Source organism: Crocuta crocuta, unplaced genomic scaffold, assembly GCF_008692635.1.
Source record: "Crocuta crocuta isolate KB4526 unplaced genomic scaffold, BGI_CrCroc_1.0 scaffold64, whole genome shotgun sequence".
NCBI lineage: Eukaryota > Metazoa > Chordata > Mammalia > Carnivora > Hyaenidae > Crocuta > Crocuta crocuta.
In genome coordinates this window covers 15,387,344-15,412,063 of record NW_027530640.1, presented here as the reverse complement: position 1 = coordinate 15,412,063, position 24,720 = coordinate 15,387,344, and positions in this window count along the sequence as shown.

Sequence of the window (24,720 nt, the reverse complement as noted above, 5' to 3'; positions counted from 1 at the left end):
CAAGTAGCCTCAGTAGATTTAGCTAAATTCATGGGTTTTTATTGAAACGAGAGCAGTGAAATCACTGTTTCCAGCTTCCTGAGACTCTAAACCTGGTTCATGTGACTATTCTTACTTAGATCAATGCAAAAACCATCTGACTGGTGTCTGTACGTCTTTTTTTGCCTCATCCATTCCATTCTCCACACCATGAGCAAAGTGGTCTTTTGAAAGCACAAGCTAATTATATTGACTCACTGCCTGAAATATCCCTGTTGCTTTTAGGATAAATACATCAATATGTAAGGTGGTCTTATACCCAATGAGGTAAACCCATCCCCACACATCCAGATTCAGCTTGTACCAGACTTCATTTTCCCCCTATAATTGGCTTTTAGTGCCCCACATGTCTATTTGAAGAAATTGTCATTGGTGTCATATTTGTTATTTTTAAGTTATTTTATGACTTGATAACAAACAGCAAGAGGGGAGTAACAGTCTCTCATGGCTCCTTGTTATATCCCTAGTGGCTAGCTTCAGAGCCTCACACATGAAAGGCATTTAATATATATCCTTTGTGGGGCATGTGGTGACTCAGTTGGTTAAGTGTCCAGCTCCTTAGTTCAGGTCAAGATCTCATGGTCTGTGAGTTCAAGCCCTACATCAGGCTGCAGGCTGACAGTGCAGGGCCTGCTTGGGATTCTGTCTCTCTCCCTGTCTCTCTTTCCCTCCCTACTTGTGCTCTCTTTCTCTATCAAAATAAATTAATTAATTTTAGGAAATAGTATATATACATTGCATGAATGAGAGAATGTATAACCAAATGATCAATTGTTAATTTAATCACCTGGTGCTGATTTTAGTAATCAGAAAACTTATTTCAGGGATGAAACCCCTATTTTGTTTAATTGTACGGTGGATATTACATTCTAAGTATCTCAAGTCCTTGAGGGTAGATAATCAAAGTGGTCAATGAAAGGATATGTATTTCTCCCATTCCAGAAGAATGGGGAGAGAGAAAAAACATAGTTGTGATCTACTATCTCTGAAATTCTCTGTGACTGTCTGCATTTGAATGAATCTTTACCTCTCTAGAAAGAAGGTTTTGTCTGCAGAAACCATAAACGTTTTCTAGAGTCAGTCATTTTACAAATCATGTTGTAGAAAACATTCTTGCTTGCTTCAGTTTCATTTATGTATTGGCCCACCTTTCATAGTTCAATGCTTATGATGCTAAACATTTTGCGATGAAGATGAGTAAGATATCCAACAAGGAGTGATGAACTCTTAAACAATACATAGAATAACGACTATAATATAAATTTATGCAAGTCCTAAATGAGGAGAAACTGATATGATAGGAGAGTATAGAAACTTATTCTGAGGTTTATATGGCCAGAAAAATCCAAGAAGTTTATCATACTTGTCCAGGTGCTATTAATACTGAATGAAAAAGAATATCCTTTCTTTTGTATGTGTAATTAAACATTGTATCCAGTTATGGGGCTCAGTTGGTTAAGCATATGACCCTGGACTTTGGCTCAGGTTATGATCTAATGGTTTGTGAGTTCAAGCCCTGGGTTGGGCTCTGTGCTAATGGTGCAGAACGTGCTTGGGATTCTTTCTCTCTCCTCTCTCTGCCCCTCCCCTCCTGGCACCCACTCTTTCCCTCTCAAATAAACAAACTTGAAAAAAGAACATTGTATACTATTAAATTTTTCCCTGAATGAGAACTTGTTCTACTATGGCTTTCTATGTAACTACTGTTGCTGTGAATGGTTTCCTTGATCTCTGATCTTTGACTCTTGTTACCAATTCTGTCTGTGGCCTTTTCCTTCAAGTAACCTTTCAATAATCAACCTTGCCTACTCCGACACTTCTGCCTCCTGGAATGTGCACAGAACCAGTGGGAGAAACTGTTTTTTTTTTTTTTTTTAATGTTTTTTATTTATTTCTAGGAGAGAGAGAGAGACAGCGTGAGCAGGGGAGGGTCAGAGAGAGAGGGAGTGACAGACTCTGAAACAGGATCCATGCTCTGATCTGGCAGTCAGCACAGAGCCTGACGTGGGGCTCCAACCTACGAACCGCGAGATCATGACCTAAGCGAAAGTCGGACGCTTAACCGACTAAGCCACCCAGGCGCCCCAAGTTTTTTTTTTTTTTTTAATTTACTATTGAGAGACAGAGGGAGACAGAGCATGAGCATAGAGAGGCAGAGACAGAATTCAAAGCAGGCCCCAGGCTCTGAGCTGGTCAACACAGAGCCAGATGCAGGTCTCGAACTCACAAACTATGAGGTCATGACCTGAACTGAAGTCAGATGCTTAACTGACTGAGCCATCCAGGCGCCCCCTTGGGATGAACTCTTTACCTGTACTCTTATCCACCCATCCTTTCACCATGATTTATGTATGTGTGTCATCTAGGTAGGGAAACAGACATGGACACAAATAAAGTACAACACCAGCAAAAGGAAACAGCATGGTATGAGAAACCACAGAACATGTACTTAAGAACATAGCATCTAGAAAAAGAAGGCTGGGTTCAAATCGTGGTGCCATCTCTTATTATCTGGAGGTAATGAAGCAAGTTTCTTAACCTCATCAGTAAATTGGAATAATAATGCCTATCTCTTGAAGCTGTAGCAAGTGTTAAATGAAGAAATTTATGTAAGATGGTTAACACTGTGCCCAGTACATAGTCAGCACACCATATGTAATAATCGTGATGGTGATGCATGAAAGGATCTTAAACACATGAATACAATGCTGCATGAAGACAAACCAAGATATGCCTGATTCTGCTTAAGAAGGGGTTCATCTAGAGAAGCATTTGGGCCAGCCCAAACGCCCATTCCTTCTGTAATGCTAGAAGGAAGTCAGAACGGAGATTGGGAGATTTATTTCAGAGAAAAGAAACATCATAAACTGAAAATAAAAGGTAGATTTTAAGGTTTAATAGCCTACAGAAGAAATAGATGATAAGCTAGCTTGAATCTTGGGCTTGGCTATGGATGATAGGGAATAATCTGAATTAGATCCTGGAGATATTCCCCAGACTGGGTTTCAGACATAAATTGTGTTAAAGTGATGTGTGTATAAAGTATATGCAATTAACGGCTTGGACATCATGAGACAGGTCCTTTATTAAAGGCTCACCCTCTTCTTTTCAGACATTTATATGGTGACCGCTCTGTGTTTCACAACTGTGTATATCAGCTACTTCTGTTGTTGAAAACTCCTCTTACCATTTTTTTAATCCAAGTCTTTTAATTATCAAGGTCTGACTAATAGACCTCGTGAATGAAAACATCCAAAAAAATGTTTTTGGTCATTACAGTTGAATAGAACATTTTCCTAAAAGCCTACCTTTTTGTGTCAGTGTCTTTCTCTGTCTCCCCACACCTTCTTATTCTCTTTTTGAGTTCAGCCTCTTTCATGATGGACACCCTCACTTGTGAGACTTTGAACAATTTGGTATTTTGCTTATGATTGTTTTTAGCCCCACATACTCTATAAATCACCCAGTACTTTCTATTCCATTACTACCAAGCTGACACTTGAGACACACAGTTTGCTATTTTATTTTCCTCTCCCATTATTCATCCAGCCCCTCCATATGTATTTTTCTTACACATAAATCCAGTACTAAAAATACACATCAGTTGACGGTTCTGCCAAAATACTTCGTGAATGAGTAATACAACTTACCCAAGAGCAGAAGAAATGTGGGGGTCCTAAAATAAATCCCTTTGAAATGAATGAACCAAATTGTCTGGAACCTGACTTCATTAAGACATTATGAATAACTATGTGGGATACAAAGTCATTGGGCTGATATGAGGCTCAGTATACATGACACATCAGCCTTCAAGGACTGGCAACTCTTGGGGCCCCTTGGGTGGCTCAGTTGGTTAAGCGTCCAACTTTGGCTCAGGTCCTGATCTCACGGTTCATGGATTCGAGCCCCGTGTTGGACTCTGTGCTGACAGCTAGCTCAGAGCCTGAAGGCTGTTTCAGATTCTGTGTCTCCCTCTTTCTCTGACCCTCCCGGCTCATGCTGTCTCTCTCTCGCACAAATAAATAAAACATTTAAAAAAATTAAAAAAATAAAAGAATTGGCATCTCTCCCCAGATGTTGCAAGCTCATCTAGTGTTCTCAGGGCACAAGCATATCACAGCTCCTGTTTTGTTTTAATTCTTTCATTGCCCTAATCTTTGTAAATTTCATGTGTATTTGTTTACTTATATGTGACATTTATGTTACTTATATGTAACATAAGTCTGTATCTTCCTTCTGGATTCTAATTCCATGAAGTAAGACAGGACTATTCTGTAGTGTTTCCCATTGGGGCCCCAGCACTAAAACCAGTGCCTTGTACAAGGTAAGTGCTCAGATTTGTTGAACTGACTTCAAACCCAAAGTCTAGTAAAGCCAAACTAACAACTGTTTTTTTGCTTATATGTCTCCTAAGAATAAAATAACAAAGATGAGTATTGTTGAGGAGTGCCTGCTAGATGGCTAGTACCATGCTAGCACATTGGAATAGATTTTACTTCATGCTCTCTAAATCCCTGCAACTACCCTCCATGGTCTATGCTTTCATTACCTTTGCAAATAAGACCAGTGATGCTCAGAGAGGTTAGCTAACTCACCCAGAGTCACACAGCTGGAAAACAGAAGACTTAGGGTTTGACCTTTGACGACTTTATCACAGACAGCTTCTCAAGTTTATCATTCTGCTACTCCATACTATGTATCCTCTTGACATTATTAGGGTTTAACCCCTTTTGTATTGATCCTGAATTGAAGCTCAAGAAAGGAAATGTTGGTTTTAGTGGCTTTCTGCTCCTTTTCTCAGATGTTGCAGAGTTATAGAGATGGTCTCTTCTCCTTCTATGTCTTATCTCCTCTGGCTACTTCAGTCTTCAACTTCCTTTGGGAAGAGCAAAATAAAACCAATCCCTTTAACAATACTCAGCCATCTTTCCCAGCTACATTTCCAAGGAATTCTGGTTGGACTCAAGCTTCACAGTAAAGCTCCACCATCAAATGAGCTCAGATTCTCTCCCTGCCTTTGAAGAATTTTACAGTCCATCTGAGCTGTTTGACTAGCTGCTTCTAGAGGGGTAAACTCTCCAGCTGAAAGCAAACCAGGAGGGGAAGTGTGCCCTTTGCCTGCTGACTGGCATTCTTGTCTTCTGGGTCCCATTCCAAGCCACTACCTGAGACTTTTCAAGAGTTCTGGAACAATTCACTTCCTCCAGTCAGCCTGGAGTCATAGCAGCATCCATCTGAATAAGGCAAACTGCTTCTTTTATTTGTTTCTTTGTTTGTTTGCCTGCTTGCTTTAAAAAGGTCCCTGAGGGGTGCCTGAGTGGCTCACTCAGTTCAGAATTTGATTTCTGATTTTGGCTTAGGTCATGATTTCATGGTTCTTGAGATTGAGCTCCCTGTCAGGCTCCATGCTGACAGCATGGAACCTGCTTAGGACTTTCTCTCTCTCTTCCTCTCTCTTTGTCCCTCCCCCACCTGCTCTCACACACATGAGCATGTACTCTCTCTCTCTCTAAATAAAAAAATAAACATTAAGAAAAATGTCCCTGAGTTCATGTACATATTTTTAATTTTTTTAAAAAATGTATCTTATTAGAGAGCATATGACTAAGGGAGAGGAGCAGAAGGAGAGAGAGAAAGAGAGAGAGAGACATGGAGGAAGACCCAAGCAGGCATCACATTCAGTACAGAGTCCAACACGGGGCTCCATTACACAACACTGGGATCATGATCTGAGCTGAAATCAAGAGTCAAATGCTCAACTGACTGAGTCACCCATGTGTCCCCATGTATTTATTTTAAATGTGTCTTATTCTTTTAGATCACCATTGTGTTTGTCTTGCCCTTATAGGATGGAATCAGTTCTGAAGACTTTAATCACTGAGTTTCCTCCATATTGATATTTCACACCTCTGCAATACAAACTCTGAACCATTATTCAAGACACAGCAAATAGAACTTATGTGCAACATTTTCTGATCATCCAAAGCAGAGCATTGTCTCCATAAAAGTTTGCACAAACTCTACATTGTCACTCGCCACAAAATAATTATCTATTTCTCTGCTCTTTACACATCACAGACTAAATACCCTGTGGTCAGGCATCATGTCAAATTAATTTTATATTCCTCGCCTGTCACCTGGCCTTCAGTAGATCCTCAGGAAGTGTGAAATGAATTCTGCATACACAAAGGGTTTTCATTCTCTTTTGAAACACTATGATTGGCAACTAACTCTTTCAAGACCTAGCCCCTTGTACTGTTGTGCAGATGTAATGATTATAAGATCACTATTCTTTCATATATTGGGCTGTGCCCAGTGTCTCTAACACTTCCAACGCTGGTCCTGGTTTTGCCTTCCGGGCCTACCCAGGCAAAACACGCTCCTCTTCAAATATTTGAAGACAGTTGGTTTGGCCCCTCCAGGCTGGTACCTCACCTGCGTCTGCTGAGGGCCTTCATAGGACAGCTTCTGAACAATAGCCATACTGGTTCCTCTGAAAGAAGGCACTGTGCCATCCCATACATGGTAGCACCCCCAAGTGCTGTGAGACTCTGCAGAGCTGAACACTATATTTTTGCCAATAGTTCCAGTAACATGACATTTTTCAGTATCACACAAATTCTTTCACATCTTTTTTTTAACTGTAGGTAGGTCAGATGTCTAATTAATCCTGTTATAATTCATGTTATAACCTTAAAAGTAAAATTTCATATATGTCAGTGTCCAAAGATATTTGGGATCTCAGGGTGCTTAGGTACAGAACACTGAACTGAGTACAGTCATGTATTTTGGTAGTTAACTTACACGTTATTTATGTAGTTATCTGATACCCTCTTTACTGATTAGCCTATGAATAATTAGGTTTTAAATAGTTGCATTCTGAGTACATTTCCAGGTATGTGCTGGCCTTCATTCACTACTCTGGGTAGGTGCCAACAAATAATAACAACAATAGCAGCAGCCAGACTTTTGTGCCCTGAACTTGCCACGCTCTGTGCTAAAGACTTTTACATGCTTGTCAGCTAGGATGGGCTGGGTTTGCTTGACAACAAACAACCTCAAGTTCTCAATGGTTTAAACAACATGTTTTTTTGTTTGTTTGTTTTGTTTTTTATCTCACTCTGTGTCCACTGTGGGAGAGGAGGGGAAGAATCTTGCTTAACCTAGTCACTGGAGAGTCGGTTGAATGGAAGTTCTTTCTCAACATGTAATTCCTTTTCATCATGAGAGAGGAAGGGAAACATGACAACATTTCTTTCCCTTATTGGTTCTAAAAGTCCCTTCCCAGAAGTGACACATGTCATTTCTGCTCATATTTCATCACGAAACAAGGTACATAATATACTTGTCTGACTTCATTTCTTGAAATTTCTATATCTAGCCTTTAGTAGAGTACCTGACCCAGAGTCACTACCAGGAAAGTGTGTGTTGAATGACTGGATGGATGGATGGATGGACAGGTTGAGTCTTCAGTTGGGATTCTCCTGGTCCAATAAACCCTAGCTCACAATGGCTTAAGACATGAGGAAACTTATTATCTCACATACTGAGAAGGTCAGTGGGCAGCTCCATTACTAAGTGAGTCTGAGGTTTGGGGAAGTCACTAAGGTCCCAGAGCCTTTCATCTCTCTGCTCTGCCATCCCCCAGTGTGCTCTGGCTGACTCCCTTCCCCATGGTCATAAGGTGGCTACAGTAGTTCAACTGATTCTTTTTTGGGATCCTCTGTAAGAGAAAGGAAACCTTTGCCAGAAGCTTTCCCAGCAGATTTCCTGTCATGTGTCTGTGGCCAGAGTGGTATCTATACCAGCTGTTGGCAAATGGCATGGGGCTGCTGTGATTCCTTTAGTCCAATCAGACCCAACTCCAGCTTTGAGATGGAGTCACTCTCCTCTGAAGTCATGCCTATGAGGAGGAGGATAGATCCCTGAATACAGTTGGAGTTTTGTTAACAAGAAGGAAGGAAGGCGTGAATGTTAGGTGGAGCACATAAGAGTCCCCAAATGTCTTCTGACGTTGACTGTTTTCACCATCAAGATTTGATCCCTCCAGCTTTCTGGGTCTGTTGGTGATCTTCTGAGATCCTCTGTCATGTATTTCATCACCACCCCCACCAAATTCAATAAAGTCAGAAGTTTGTTATGATTGTGTTGGTTGGCCTTGCAAGGGCCAGATTAGTTTTGTATAGAATAACATGATATCAGCTGTATAAAGAAAATTACTTAACATATAGAAGGCGTAAATCAAATACAATTTCTTCACAGAATCCTTTTAGCTTCCCCCCCCGCCCCACTACCACCAGTCTACTGACATTTATATCACCTTAGTTACTACCTCGGCGGGGAGAAATCACTCAGTGATGCAATGAAGAGCATTAGAAAAAAAGGCTGGCATGGATTCTCCATTACATGATCCAGGCCTCCTGACCATGCCTCATCTGTGCTGAGATGAGGTCACTGGCCTCCTTCCAGACTGTTCTCCAACTTACCAGGATCTCTCCCTAGAATCTGCACCTCTGTTTCATTCCCCACTTCTTCTGCTTCCCTGTCTGACTCCTAATTACTCTGTGTGACACCACTGAAATACTGTAGGCACAGTATATACCCTGTTATAATCTTTCAGATCCCCAGAAGACATCTATCATAGTGCTTATCATGCTCTGAGACTTGTTTTATTACCATTCTTTACTTTTTAAAAGAGGTTTATTTATTTATTTTGAGAGAGAGAAAGCAGGGAAGAGGCAGAGAGAGATGGAGAGAGACTCCCAAGCAAGTTCCATGCTGCCAGTGCAGAGCCTGATGAGGGGCTTGACCCCATGAACCATGATATCATAACATGAGCCAAAATCAAGAGTTGGACACTTAACCAACTGCGCCACCCAGGCATCCCCAAAATACTTTAAATTTTGTTTGTAAGAGCCAAAAACTAGAAATAATCCAAATGTCCATTGGTAGGTGAATGGATAAATAAATTATGGCATATCCACACAAGAGAATAGCCTAGTAATGGTAATTTATAAAAACACAGTAAAAAGGAATAAACCATTGATACGTGCAATGGATGAATTTCAAAATTGTTATGCACAGTCAAACAAGGCAGGCAAAAAAGTGTATATTTTTACATTAAATTCTGGAAAATGCAAACTGATATGTACTGACAAAAAGCAAAACAATGGTGGCTTGAGTGTGAGGTATAAAAGGAGACATGGATATTAAAGGCGCCTGAAAAAGAGAGAGACAGATAAATTCTTTATTCGTTATCTTGACTTTGGTGATGGTATACAGTGTGACCAATGCTGACATGATCAAAATGGATCAAGGTATGTATTTTAAATACATGCAGATCATTATAAATATGGGTGGGTTGTTGTATTTCACTATTTCCTTATGGTTGTTTTTAAAAGCCAAATTTTGTAGTCCTGTGGGAGTCATTGATCCTTGGTTAAATTAAACTCTAAATGCAATAGGAGGCTACTAATGGGTTCTAAATAAAGGGTGTAATTAGGTTTTTAAAAAGTTTTATAATATTTATTTTTTAGAGAATGAGAGTGAGAGAGAGATTGAGAGAGAGAACATGAGCAGGGGAGGGGCAGAGAGAGAGAGAGACATAGAATCCAAAGCAGGCTCCAGGCTCTGAACTGTCATCACAGAGCCTGATGCAGGGCTCAAACCCATGGACCACAAGATCATGACCTGAGCCTAAGTCTGATGCTTAACCAACTGAGCCACCCAGGTGCCTAGGGCATGATTAGATCTGATATTCAGTGTGACAGAGGCCCTTAAAGCATGTTTTTAAAATATCCTGTGACCTATCCTCACACATCCCAAATAAGGCAGCCACACAGCATTCCACTAATACTTGCTTCTACTAATTGCTATGACTTTGGGTTGGTCAGAGTATTTGCTCTCTTAAATGGATAGATAGAAAGGTCAAAGCTAGAGTGAAGATACCAAGCTGGCCATTACTCATTTCAGAGCCTCAGCAGTCATTTTCTTAGAAGGTGAAGCATGAGAAGAAGTGATGGAACATCTAAGATAATAATAAAAAAAAAAACCACCTAGGATTTGAAAACTCCTCAAATCTGAAATCATTACTCTAACACCAATGGCTTGTTTAGGCCTTGAGTTTAACCATTAATGGCTAAGGGATCAGAAGAAAAGAAAGACCGACTCTTTGTCAACTGTAACTTGTTCTTAAGGTACTTTAAAGCTCTTGAAGAAGCCCTTATGACCTATCTTAAACTTACTAAGTTGTTGCTCACAGAACCTTTTTCTAACACCTGACAGCTAGCAGATTGCTCTGTTGGAGGTAGAAATTTTACACTTTAGTTTATCACTCACTTCATCGTGACACTGTATAAATAGTCTGACCAAACCAAGTATGTTGTCAATGCTGGGAAATGCCTCTTACCTCCCACTCTGACAGGAAGTCACCACTGTGGGTTTAGCTAATAGAATTTCTTAAAAGTTCCTTTGACACAGCCCATGGAAGTTGTTGCCTTATTCTCCTCTTATTTTAAAGAGTGAGACCTACTTTCAAATGGTCACATTTGGGCGCCTGTACGAAGTGTCTGCCATGGGCAGGCCTGGAAGGACTCAGGCAGGCATGTGTTCCGGCTAGAGGTGCGAGGATGCACACGGCCCTGGGGTCTCGGCTCGTGCATAGTGGTTGAGACACTGCAGAACTGGTGACATTGCACTGCTCTCCATGTCTGAACGGTAGAGGCCAACGAGATGCTTTTAGGTGGGGCCTACCTTTGAGTTAAATACAAATCTAGCAGAGAGAGAGGACTTTTCTAGGACCTACTTCAAGCAAAGGAAATAAAAATTAAAACCTAGTTGCCTCCGGAATTGTTAGAATCAGGAGTTGTGACCTGCGGTAGTGCTGCCTCCCTAAGGTTATGAATTCCTAAAGACGAAGGGGGTGTCAAACTTAATCTCTGTTCAATGCCCAGAAGACATTTTGTTCCTAGGAAAACAGAGACATAGATGCAGCTGCAGAAAAAAGTCGAAGACTGGCCTTAGGCTGGTTACGGAAGTCCTTCTTAGCAGCTCTCCCTCACTGAGAGATCAGGGTACAAGAGAAGTTAATTAACATAGATTTTTCTCTGGCTTCTATATAAATACACTCGGAAAATGGGAAACTAAGTTTTGTGGAGTCCTGAGTCATTCTCTGGTGCGAAATCATGAAAACAGGAGTTTCATAATGGCAGGGATCTTGGTGTATATTAATCCCGACTGTATCCCCAGTGCCTGGCACCTCACAGATGCTCAGTAAATATTTTTGAATAAAATCAAGAAAATAGATATTTCAGCTTGTGGAATGCCAGGCAAGGAAACATGAATTTCTGGAAATGTGTAAGAAGCAGGAATTACTTCTGAGAAGCAATAGGAGAAAGAAATTTTATTTTACATCTTTTTTCATGTTTAAATTTTTTATTGTGAGTTTGAATCACCTTTAAAATTAGGGTGAAAGACCAGTAGTTAAAAATGAATCACTCTTTGATTCCTTTTGAGAAATAGAAGAAAAAGAAAAGAAAAGGCAGGGGGCAGGAGGGCGCCTCCTGGGTGGCTCAGTTGGTGAAGCATCCAACTCTTGATTTCCGCTCAGGTCATGATTTCCTGGTTTGTGAGTTCAAGCTCTGGGCTTGAGAGTCTCTCTCCCTCTTTCTCTGCCCCTCCCCCTGCCTCAATAAACAAACAAACAAACAAACAAACAAACTTTAAAAAAAGAAGAAGATCGTTTCCCAACCACCGGAAGAGCAGCCTTGCCTCTGGGAGGATTAAGTTCAGTCTTTGAGGAGTAAGTCTCCCAGGGTGTTTGTCTAAGTGACTGGTTTCTGATCCCTGTGCAATACTGAAGAGCTAGTTTGAGGGAGATTGTGGAGTTGAAGAGAGAAAATAAAATGACTGAAGACGTTTAGCATGAATAGGGGAGAATCTGGACGCAGATTGCCAGAGCTTGAGTCTTGCTCCTTCTCTTACTAGCTGTGCATTAACCTTCATCAGTTAAACTCGGTAGGCCTCAGTCTCCTCATCTGTAAAACAGAGATGATAATAGGACCCGGTTCCTAAAGTTGCTATGAAGATAGAGCCAGTTGATACTATCAGGCGCCTAGAGTGATATCTGACACAGTAATCCAGTCAGTGTGCGTGAGCTTTTNACGCGGGGCTCGAACCCAGGAACCGCGAGATCATGACCTAAGCGAAAGTCGGACGCTTAACCGACTAAGCCACCCAAGCGCCCCTCGTGAGCTTTTATTAATGCAGAGGAGCACAGAAAAAAAAAATGAAGGTAAAAAACACCGTGTATATTGATATAAATCCATATGCATCAGCCTGTCTGGGTTCTTTTATGAGAATACAGAAACCTAATAATACCCTTTTTCTTTCCTTTTGTGCATATTAAATTGTCCTCAATTTGACATAGGTACAATTTCATTTTTCACCCAGAGGTGAAAAATAAAGCTCCAATGGTGAAATCAGAGTCTTTGCATTGAAGTGACCATTGAAATGTCTTCTCCTTTTACCTCTAACAGACACATCTTAGAGGAAAGACCCGGGAAGCAGAAATCCAAGTACGAAAAAAGTGACTACACTCCCATTGTGCATACAAATGACGGGTTGTGTTTTGTGAACACGCCTGTTTGTTCACTGAAAGGCAGATAATAATATAGATTTCAAAAGAAACAGCGGGGCTTACTCTAAATGTGGGTGGCTGGGCAGATGTCAGAGCCTAAAGCTTCAGTTTCTATGATCTGCCCACTTAGAGTAATTTGAAGTCCTAGCCCGGTTTCTGTGATGGCCTCCTAAAGGAGGAAACCGAGAACCAAGTGGGCTCGCCACCCCTCACCCTGAAGCCTGCTGATATTCCTGTCCGTGCTGCGCTTTCTCTTCCACCCGTCTCTTAACCATACCTTTTCGGTCTGTTCTTCTCCCCCCACAGGAAACATGATTCCGGCAAGTCTTCAACTCATCCTTCCTCTCTCTTCCCAGTGGAAAGCATCTACTCACCCTAAAGTAAAATAAACATTATGGGTCAAATCAATCCAAATGACTTGACAATCAAACTCTCCCTCCCTCCCCAAATCTTCTTTGAGTATCAGTTTTGGCTTTCCATTTGGCTGTTTTCTTTGGATGCTAATCAGAAACACATTTCTACTGTGGCTCAGATTTAGGGAGGAATATTTTAATCTTGTTTTGTTTTGTTTTTCCTTTCGCTTCATCTTTCATCACGGATTGTTTGGCTTTTCCTTTATTCCTTCCAAGCAGAGACTTATTTGGTCTATGATAGATCACATCCTTAATGATTAAACTTATCTAGCAGATCTGTGTCCCATCTTGTCCCATTCCCAGTTGCCTGCCCCATGTTCCCAGCAGCCACCTTCCCTCCCCCACCTGCCAGAGGTGAGATACAGCCCCAGAGCTCCCCTGAGAAACCACACAATCTGAATTTACCCTTTGCCCAGCAGCTCCTGCTGCCCCACTGGGACTAACGAGCTGTCCCAGAGAAAAAGAAAAAGAAAGGCTGTTGGTGTGCAGAGCAAGAGCTGCTCAAGCAAGCCACAGAGGGGTGTGTTCTCTACTCACGTGGAGGTGAGTTGGCCTGAAGTTCATCTTTGCTTCTCCATGAAACCATTAGATATCCCCATGAAATCAGAAATTAACAGATAACATCAGGAGATAACCAGGGACTTTCTAAACACTTTACATAGATTAATAGATTAATTCATTCAATCCTCACAACCGACCCTATGAAGGAAGTGGCATTATTGCCCCCTATTTTACAGGTGAGGAAACGGAGGCTCAGAGTCATTAAGTAACCTGTCCAGGGTCACACAGTAGTAAGCTGAGGGAGAACAAGTAACTAGCCTACCAGTTGCATCTCTTCTGACATCGCCCACCTGAGCCCCACATTAGTGACACTGGCAATGTTGCGCCTCTACTGTTCCCTGCACACACTCCTCTCCTACCATTTGTACAGCTGCACTGCTCTTCTCCATTTGTGCAGCATCTCTCCCTCCTGGTCCTATAGGTTAGGGACCTATAGATTGCCAGTGCCTAGCATATCCCTGGCACTGAATCCCACTGCAGATGGTTTTCTTTATTTATTTAAAAAATTTTTTGTTTATTTTTATTTTTGAGAGAGAGAGACAGAGACAGAGCATGAGCAGCAGAAAGAGCAGAGAGAGAGGACACACAGAATCTGAAGCAGGCTCCAGGCTCTGTCTGAGCTGTCAGCAGAGAGCCCAATGCAGGGCTCGAATGCACAAACTATGAGGTCATGACCTGAGTTACAGTTGGATGCTTAACCAACTGAGCCACCTAGGTTCCTCTTCTCTGATTTTAATTCTGATCACTGGGTAGCAACTCCCAGGAATGCTGCATTGAGGATGCTTCTGAGGAAGTCTGCAGTCAATGGGGAAGGACTGATTAGCCATGGCTGTCTTAGGAAGGAGGGTGGCCATACCGCCACCCCTTATTCACTGTCCCTTGTTCCAGGGACAAGAACAGTGTACACTCTGTTTGTCTGGTTAGTCTCTGACTGTTCTGACTATTTTCAGTAATTTTGAGTCATCTATTCCAGTGCCCCATAGATTCAAGAATGTTTTACCCATAAACCCAAGCGCTTTCAGAATTATTGCTGAACCATGATTCTAACCAACTGTCTGAGGAAAAAAAATTACCATTCTTACAATTCCTTGTGATTACAATACTTGGGAATATCCATCTTTGGAAATTCCGCCAAACTGTAGCAAATCAGAAAAAGACAAGGCAGGGATATGGACAGGGATTTGAGAGTTTTTGTGCATGGCTAGATTTAGGTGCCAGGGTAAGAGATGAGTGCAGAGAAAGGAGGCAGATCTCTGAGGCAAATGTCAGGCACACAGGTAGTAGGAAAGCCTGGAATGAAAGGGAAAGTGAAAGAGATCAGAGAGCTTTAAGGCCAGTGCTCACTCAGTCCAGGTGCTATGGAGAGTGGTACCAGGGCCCCAGAATGAAAAGATCAGTCAGAAGCAGCCCCACAGCACACACCAAGCGGGAGGGAGTGGGGACATTGTAGAGAATTTAAAAATAACGTAACCAAATACAAGTTCATTGCCTTTCATTGTCACCATGTGCTGGCAATTCTATTCAATGTCAGTGAGAAAACAGTCTTCCCCCCAAAATTCTCTTGTTGATCTAAGTTGTAATCAATTGTTGCAGTTACTGTTGAGTTTTGATAGTATATGTATAAGACTCCTGTTAGCAGACTTTGATTTCCTATCATTAATGAATGCCTTTGTAAGGTACATGGGAGATACTTCAGAGAATTCCCAGTTATAAAACTGCTGCCTCTGTTGTCTTCTGTAAGTTTGTAACACTTCAGAATTATTTGAGTGTGCTTCGGGCTCAGAGTGTCTGCACACCCTTGCTACCACAGATTCCTTAGTTGAAACAGAAAATGGAAAAATTGTAAAAGATAATACAGGGGTCATAACAACGGAGAAATACAATTTGAGTTATTTCAGCTCCCTCAATCTCTGTAAACACATGACATTTTTTGACAAGACAACCATTTGGAGTCTGCTAGAACCGACCCCAAATAAACAAAGACATGGACACTATTGCATTTTCTAAAGTTTGCTATAAAGTAGTATTTTTATTAAAGGCTGCCAAACAGGTTTCAGAGTTTTTTTCTATATCTGTTTCAAACAAAAGCAACTTTTCAAATTTAAAAATGTTTAATGTGTTCTTTCATCAACGTAAGAGAAGTTAGATCAACAAATCTGCTTGTGCATGCATGGAACATGAGTATGTGAAAAGAGCCGCTTTGGTAAAATCATTGACAGATGTGTAGAAGTCAAGGAAACAAACTGTAATACTGACATTTATTTCTGTGGCAGACCCATTCATAGGTATGAGTTTTCCTTTTGTTCAAAAAATACACTCATGTAATTAAAATGCATTAGTCTCTTTACCTTCTTGTGCATTGTAATACTATAAGTTTTATATTTTTAACTGGTACGAATATATATAACACTCTGTTATACATAAAACACAATAACAGAAAATGTTTGCCTTCTGCATTTCTCTCCTGGCTACTGTTATTCATTTTATCTCATGATTATTGCTGAAAGTAGGCAGTCACATTGAGGAGGAAGAGGTTTTCCAGGGTGATCTCCACAGGGTGTTGGGTATGCTAGGNNNNGGGACCTGTGCATCCTGGGGATGCCTGCATTCCTGCCTACAGGGACCCAACACAAGCAGATGAGGTTAATAAAAGAGTGCAGGCTATAGGAAAAAGAGCGTGTATAGGTAACAGTGGGGCCACAAGTTTGCCAGTACTGCAGGGGTGAGGGTTGGGTGGGAGTTTAGGGAAAAATTTGGTAGAGGGATTGTTAGCTAGCTGTGGAAGCTGGGGCGAGCACCAGGGCCACACTTCCTGTAAAGTGGTGAGGTATAAAAAGGCTGTTCCGACCTGTGGTAAAAAATGCACTTTCCTCCACTTACTAGCTATGAGCCTTGAGCAAGTTATAAAATGTGTCTGGGCCCACATGTAAAGTGAAACATGGGAGTAATCACAAGATGTGCCTTGTTCTGCCATCAGGAGAATTCGAGAACAGGGCTTAGATCAGTGCCTAGGCACAGAGAGCATGCTTAAATAACAGTTGTGAGGAGACCCTGGAGGAACTTGAGTGACATCAGCCTGTAAAGTAAAGGAAGGAGTGGGCAGTGGGGACTCAGGTTCCAGTGGAACCAGCCACACCTCCAGAAGGTAGGCCCTGAATAGAGATACTACCGAAGATTTGGAGATGGAGGGAGGAAGACAGACGTGTAGCCCGTCACTCGTTCATTCTAAGCTCTAGCTATTCTAGGAGGTCTCCTCCATGCCCCATCAATATCTATCAACCCCTCTTTTATTGCCTATATCGAGCTTGACTCTACCTGACATGGTCTTGTTCGTCTCTTTGTTTATCGTTGTCCCTTTCCACCCTGGAATGTAAATTCCTGGAGAACAGCATATTTCTTTCTTTCTTTCTTTCTTTCTTTCTTTCTTTCTTTCTTTCTTTCTTTCTTTCTTTCTTTCTTTTCTTTCTTTCTTTCTTTTCTTTCTTTTCTTTCTTTTCTTTCTTATAGTTTATTGTCAAGTTAGTTTTCATATAACACCCAGTGCTCATCCCAACAAGTGCCCTCCTCCATGCCCATCACCCATTTTCCCCTCTCCACCACCCCCCATCCACCCTAAGTTTGTGGAGAACAGCACTTAGACTGTTTTGTCCACCTCTGTGTTTGCAAAGCCTAGAATCCTCCCTGGCTACTGCTCAATAAATATGTGTTAAATGAATTAATTGTTAAATTAATATCATATACTTCATTACTACCTAAATAAAGTGGTGATTTGAGCTCACTTGGCCAGCAGGGAGAAAGAATCCAGGAGTTGGGGAAAACTTGACAAACCCGAGAGGAAGAATTATGAGGAGCCTCGGATCAAAAGCACAGGTGGAAGATGAGAGAGGAGAGGATAAAGAATATTTCTTGCCCTGGATATCAGATTTCATCTAGAGCTGACTAATATCCCTCTAGCTTTCACTCTCAGACAGCTGGGCTCTGATACTTGTGTGATTAGGCACTTGCTGTAATTAATCATCTTTATAAAATAGCTCAGAGAATTATATCCAGCAAGTAGCCAGCCTTCCAACCTTGTTAAAGTCCTCACAGCCTTTCCTTTATGTGTTGGTTTGCTCCCTAAAAGAAGCAGACTTTATCTTAGTCTTTCAGCAACTCTAAAAGACTCAGGAGTGGTTTGTGTGAACCTTGTTCAGAAAGCTCCATACACACATGGAAAGAAGCTTTGGGCTGAGATAAAACAGCTCATCTAAACATAGTCAGCAAAATGAGTATTTGAACCTTCAGAAGATGTTTAACAGAAGGGAAAAATGTCCACCTACAGGAAATTACAGCTAAGAAAGGACTAGCAGAAAAGAGAGAGAATTTCCCTGCCTTCTGAGTTTTAACACCAGGCCTTCTGAGTTTTAACACCATTAAATATACACCACAAAGCACAGCATTATGCCTACGGTGAAGGCTACACAGTTTACTCTGTATTTTAATGTATACACCTAGAAATGATACCTTTCTTGTGACATTTATCTTTAATACAGTCATTTATCTTTGGAAAGGAGTCTTACTGGAACACTTGGCAAAGATAAAACTCAGTCCTTTATGACCATTGATGCAGAAATGAATAAAATTCTGGGATCTGCAGCAAACTGCATGATAAACAATAGAGCCAAAACTACAAAAGTGATCAAGAGATCTTTTTCCAGATTTGGTCAGTGGTAAAGGATATAATTTAAATTTGTTTTTCAGTATAATTATTATTCATAGTGAAATCTGATAATTTGATAAACAATAAAAAAATGTCATGAGTGCTTTCTTTAAAAAGTTAGCAAAGAAGACATCTGATTAAGATGTCATCCCAATCCCGTCAGGAGCCTCACCGAGCCACCTCTGATACAAAGGATCCAAATTTTATTTGCCTTTTTTTTGTATTATAATATTATATTTTTTAAACTGGCATTATCTTTGAATTGGCATAACTATATATATGAAACACAACATAAAAGTTTCACTTGCTGCATTTCTTTATTCCCAATGAATATTTGTCAATTACTAATTTTTGAATTACTACTATATATCCTCAATCCCATCTAATGAGCTTGTTTGTCACCAGTGAGAATCCAGGGATGTGGGGAGGCTTGAACATACTGGAAAGCAAGTATCTTGGAAACTCTCATTGCCAATGTTTGCACTTATTCATTGAACTAACATTTATCAAACTCCTTTCCTGTGTGAAGCATTTTTGTAGACCCTGGGGATGGAGGAGTCATCATGATGAAGACGCTGTGCTGCTGGTTAAGCTCATCTAGACAGAAGGTAGATAGAGAAGACAGGAAAGCTGAGTACAGAGTAGTGGAACACATTTAGAATCTGACAGAGCAATAGAAACAAGGCTAAGAGACTAAGGACACTAAGGTGTGTCATACTAAGACCTTATATGACAAAAGGAACACAAGAGGAACTTTGCATCATGAGAGCTTTCAAGATCCCTGCTTCCAGAAGAAGGGTATGGTTACTGCGGTGGCAACTGCTATAGCAAGAGATCGAGTACAGGGAAGACAAAGTATTGGCCTCTGGATTTGGCAAAATTCCAGTAGGCAAAGATGTTGAAAAGAGCAAATTCAGTAGAGTTGTTGGGGATGAAAGCTACTTAAAGGAGAATGAAGAGAGAAATGGGAGAAATGGGATGCAGAAGCATTAGGTTTTGACAACTTTGATATAAAGGGAATTTTGAAAACAAAGCTAGTCTGGGAAGTAAGGGAGTGAACTTCAGAAGACACTAAGTCACAAGGACAGTGGTAAAACTGGAGACCCAGAACACCTCTGCTCAGCTCACTTTCAACTGTTTGTGGCCATATAGAAATTGAAGACTGATGTGTCAGATTTCCAGTTTTTCAAGAAAATCTAGAAGGCCATATATATTTTTAAAATATGTTTATTTTTGAGAGAGAGAGAGAGAAAGATTGCAAGTGGGGGAGGGGCAGAGAAAGAGGGAGACACAGTATCCAAAGCAGGCTCCAGGCTCTGAGCTGTCAGCATAGAGCCCAACGCAGGGCTCAAACTCACAAGCTGCGAGATCATGACCTGAGCCAAAGTCAGATGCTTAACTGACTGAGCCAGCCAGGTGCCCCTAGTTTTTTAATCTTCCAATTATGCATGTTCATTCAGGTTATTTTAAAAATCCATGTGACGATCACATCACATCTATGGACCAGATGGTTCAATAAATGAAAACTCCCGGTTTTCTAATCCTGGTCTAGTGATTAGAACTGTTGGGGAGATTAGTTGCCTGTCTTCTGCTCCCAGTTCTACCTTTCTCTCTCTGAGTAACACCCACCTCACATACTCACATTTCTGTATTCTCCTCTCAAGTGGAAAACATGTCAACCATGTTTTCTTAGACAACCATTCTTGTCTAAGTCATACCAAATAACTGGTTTTACCTTTTCTCAATTGAATTGGGGAGTTGTTTTGATGTTTCAATTAAATATTTGTTAAACCAACAATAAACAAGTAGAAAACTCAAAAATCAATAGCATTTACCTTTTCCCCCCTTTTGATGGTGAGAACACTCGAGATCTATTCTCTCAGCAAATTTCAAGTACGTAGTACAGTATTTTCAACTACAGCCACGTTGCTATAAACCAGTTCTCATCTTGCACAGCTGAAAATGTGTACGTCTTGACCAGCAGTTCCCCATTTCTCCTTCCCCAGCCCCTGGCAACTGCTATTCTCCTCTCTCCTTCTATACATTTGATTCATTTAGATTCCTTGTACAGATGAGATGATATAGTACTTGTCCTCTGAGTGGTTTATTTCACTTAGTGTAATGTTCTCAAGTTTCATTCATCCACGTTATCACAAGTGGAAGGACTTCCTTCTTTTTTAAGGCTGGATAATATATCGTTGTGTGTGTATCTCACATTTTCTTTATCCATTCATCTGTAGATGAACATTTAGCTTGTTTCCCTATCTTGGCTATTATGACTATACATGACTATTTCACAATGTATATGTATATGTGTATCGGGTCATCAGTTTGTACATCTTAAATACATAGAGTTTTTTTATTGTCAATTATTTTTTTTTTAATGTTTTATTTATTTCTAGGAGAGAGAGAGACAGCATGAGCAGGGGAGGGTCAGAGAGAGAGGGAGTCACAGACTGAAACAGGCTCCAGGCTCTGAGCTGGCAGTCACCACAGAGCCCGACGCGGGGCTCGAACCCACGAACCGCGAGATCATGACCTAAGCAAGCGAAAGTCGGACGCTTAACCGACTAAGCCACCCAGGCGCCCCTTTTTATTGTCAATTATATCTCCATACAGCTGAGGGAAAAAAGAGTGGTGGGAAATCACCCATAATATACATACACACTCCATGTAGGTAAGGATACCTGGGCAGCTGCCAAGGGTTCCAACAAATTGAAGATGCTCTACTCCTGTATCCCATCCCTTGCACCATTCTGTAATGGCAAATTAGTATAGCATTAGGTTAAAACCAAAAGCAGTAACATTTACAGTAGCAGCAAACAAAACATTAAATACCAAAGCATAGAAATTTAACAAAAGTTAGGTAAAACCTGCACACAAAAAACCCTACAAAACATTAGCAGAAAGTGGAGATGGTGTTACAGACATGAAAAGATAGTCCATGTTCTGTGATTGGGATATTCAAAATATAAATGATGTCAGTTCTTTCCTAATGGGTCTATTGATTCAGTAGCTAGCCTTAAGGTAGTCAATCCCAACAAAAATTCCAGATTTTTCTTGCCAGAGATTTCCTGAAATTTAAATGGAAATATTAAAAGCAAGGAATGCCAAAGTAGCACTGAAGAGGAACAAAGTTGGGTATCAAGATTCACGATAAATAAACCACATCTTCTTGATCCATTCATCCGTTGATGGACACTTAGGCTCTTTCCATGTTTTTGCTATTGTTGAGAGTGCTGCTATGAACATTGGGGTACATGTGCTCCTATGCATCAGACTCTTGAATGCTGAGAACAAACTGAGGACTCATGGTTGTGGGGGGGGCAGGGGGGAGATGGGCATGGAGGAGGGCACTTGAGGGGATGAGCACTGGGTGTTATATGGAAACCAACTTGACAATAAACTATTTGTAAAAAAAAAAAAAAGAATACACCTGAAGATGTAAAAAAAATAATAAAATAAAAGGAAAATTAAATATTTTGTGCTTTAAAGGATACTATCAAGGAAGCACAAAGACAAGCCATACAGTAGGAGAAAATATTTGAAAAAAAAAAGATTCACGATAAAGATGCAATAATTAAAACTTTGGTGTTGGTATTAGAATGGACAAACAGTGGAACAGAATAGAGAATACAGGAATAGATCCATGCATATGTAATCACTTGAATTATGACAAGGGGCCTCCTCATGGTGCTAGGACAGTTAGATGTTGAATTTTGGTCACACCATACACAAAATCCAGTTATATTTTCAGTGTAAGCGTGAAAGACAAAACAATAAAGTACCTGTAAGAAAACAGTGGAAAATATCTTCATGATCTTGAGGTAGTCAAAGATTGTTAAACAGGACATAAAAAGCATTAAAGTATCATAAAAGAGAAGGCACCTGCATAGCTCAGTCGGTTAAGTGTATGACTGTTGGTTTTGGCTCAGGTCATGGTCTCATGGTTTCATGAGTTCAAGTCCCACATCGGGCTCTATGCTGATGGTGTGGAGCCTGCTTGGGATGTTCCGTCTTTCTCACTCTCTACCTCTCCCCCACTCATGCTCTCTCTCTCTCTCAAAATAAATAAATAAACCTAAAAAAATAAAGTTTCATAAAAAAAGATTGATTAATTGGATCACATTAAAATAAGAAGTTATCTTTATCAAAACCTGTCTTTAAGAGAGCAACAAGGCAGGCCGCAGAATGAGAGAATATATTTGCAGTACCTATACTATTTGAACAAAGGGTTTATATCCAAAATATATATGGAAGTCCTGAAAAGGGGAAAAGGATCAATAACCCAATAAAATGGAAAAATGGTCAAAACATGTAAAGGGTACTTCACCAAAGAAGATATTTGTATTCCCCAAAGCAGGAGTAGGTGATCAACAACATTAGTCATCAGAGAAAAGCAAATGAAAACTACAATGAGATACCATTACAGACCCACCGGAATGGCTACAATTTAAGATACTGATAATTCCATGTTGCTGGCAAGCATGAAGAGCAACTGAAACTCCTATACTGTTGAGAGGACTATAAATTGGTATGAACACTTGAAGTTTGGTAGTTCCTACTAATGTTGAACTCTACATTGGGAATTCACTCACAACCTACCAATCGCGTTTCGAACATGAGCATGTCCGCCGAAAGATATAGTCAAGAACAATAACAACAGTACTTTTCAGAACCCCAAACCCAAATATCTATTAATGGGACGATGAATAAATTGTGTTGTACCCATGTAATGCTGTTTAACAATATAATGAATAGATTTTAACTACATGCAAGGATATGGACAACTCTCTCAAGCAGTTATAACATTGAGCAAAAGAGGCCAGATGCAAGTAAATGTATACTATATAATTCCATCTACATAAAGTCCAAAATCTGGCAAAACTAATCTATGGTGATTGAAGTCAGGGCAGTGCCTAAAGGTAGTGACTGGGAGGGGCTATAAGGGTCCTCTGGCATACTAGTAAAATATTCTTCCCTGTTCTTGGTGGGAGTGTTCACGTTATGAAAATTCATCATGCTGTGCACTTAAAATCTGTGCACTTTATGTGTTCTCATTCAATAAATAGTTTTCTTTTAGAGACACTCAGTGAGCACCTATCATGCTCACATGATAAAAGTGTAGAAAGCATGGCAGTAAACAAGAGGAGCATTGACCTCATGGGACTTAGTACTCTGAGGGATTAAATGTAGCTCTTTTAATGTAGAAATGACAGACCATTTTTAAACTCAAAGACAGATGTACAGAAAACCCAGATGTGAGGATGATTCCTCACATCTGGGTGTTTGTAAGAAACTGTGAACCTTTGTTTTCCCTGAGAATGCATTCACTCTTTCTTTCTCACCCTTTCATAAAGGCAGAGGCCCCATTCAAATCTCATCCTTCTACCTTGAAGAAATAAAAACTTACATGATTTGGTATTTTTCATTTCCATGAATGTTTCCTCCTCTAAACTAAATGTTTTGAGAGCAGAGGAGTATCGTATCCTTTAATCCTTGCCTAGCAGAATACTTGACCTATAGTAGATATTCCATAAACATTAGCTGGGTGGATGGTTGAATAGATAACAAACATACAACTTCTGTGTAGGATACTTAACATCTCTCATTTTACATCTGATGTGCCTTAAAAATACATGTGAATAATCCTTCAGTCATTTTCTGGTAGGTCAGTTGATTGAAGGCTGAGAAGAAAGGATATCTTCTGGTGATGTAAAGGGTTCCTTTCTCATAATTTCAACACTCCCCACTATATGAAGGTTGAGTTATCTCTGTCAGTAAGTGTTTCCAAATGACTCCAACCTATGTGATCTGCTTAGCTACTAGCACCATGTAGCTACATGTATCTAAAGTCAGTACATTATAGCCCTCGAAATGTTGGGGCTTTTTGTAACCAGTACTTCTATACTATAAGTTCCTCAATGTGAGCTTTCATAGCACAGTAAATGAGGGCCATAACAAAAAAGTGAATTAATGACTTGGCACTAAAATTTACATCATCTCTAACCGAAGGATGCAGTCCCCGACCTCGCAAAAGCATCTGATAGTCTTGTTCGGAATACTTTTTGGAGTCTCTTCCCACAATAACTTTCTCTACCCCCAGCCTGAATGGATCCTTGGCAATCACCTGATACCACAAGACCCCATCCTGCTAGTCACTGCTGACCAGAAAAGGGGCTGGACACTGGGCACACGCTGAGCCAGAGAGTTTGAAATTAGGACCAAGGGAAAGAGACTTAGTCTCTCCACTTGACTAGTCTTCTAATGTTCAAGTTTGAGAGCCATGAGCATCCAGGTTTGCCATGAGAACTGGGGAGCAGCAAAACAAATCTATGGAGAGTAAGACTACGATAAAAATGTGGAGAGAA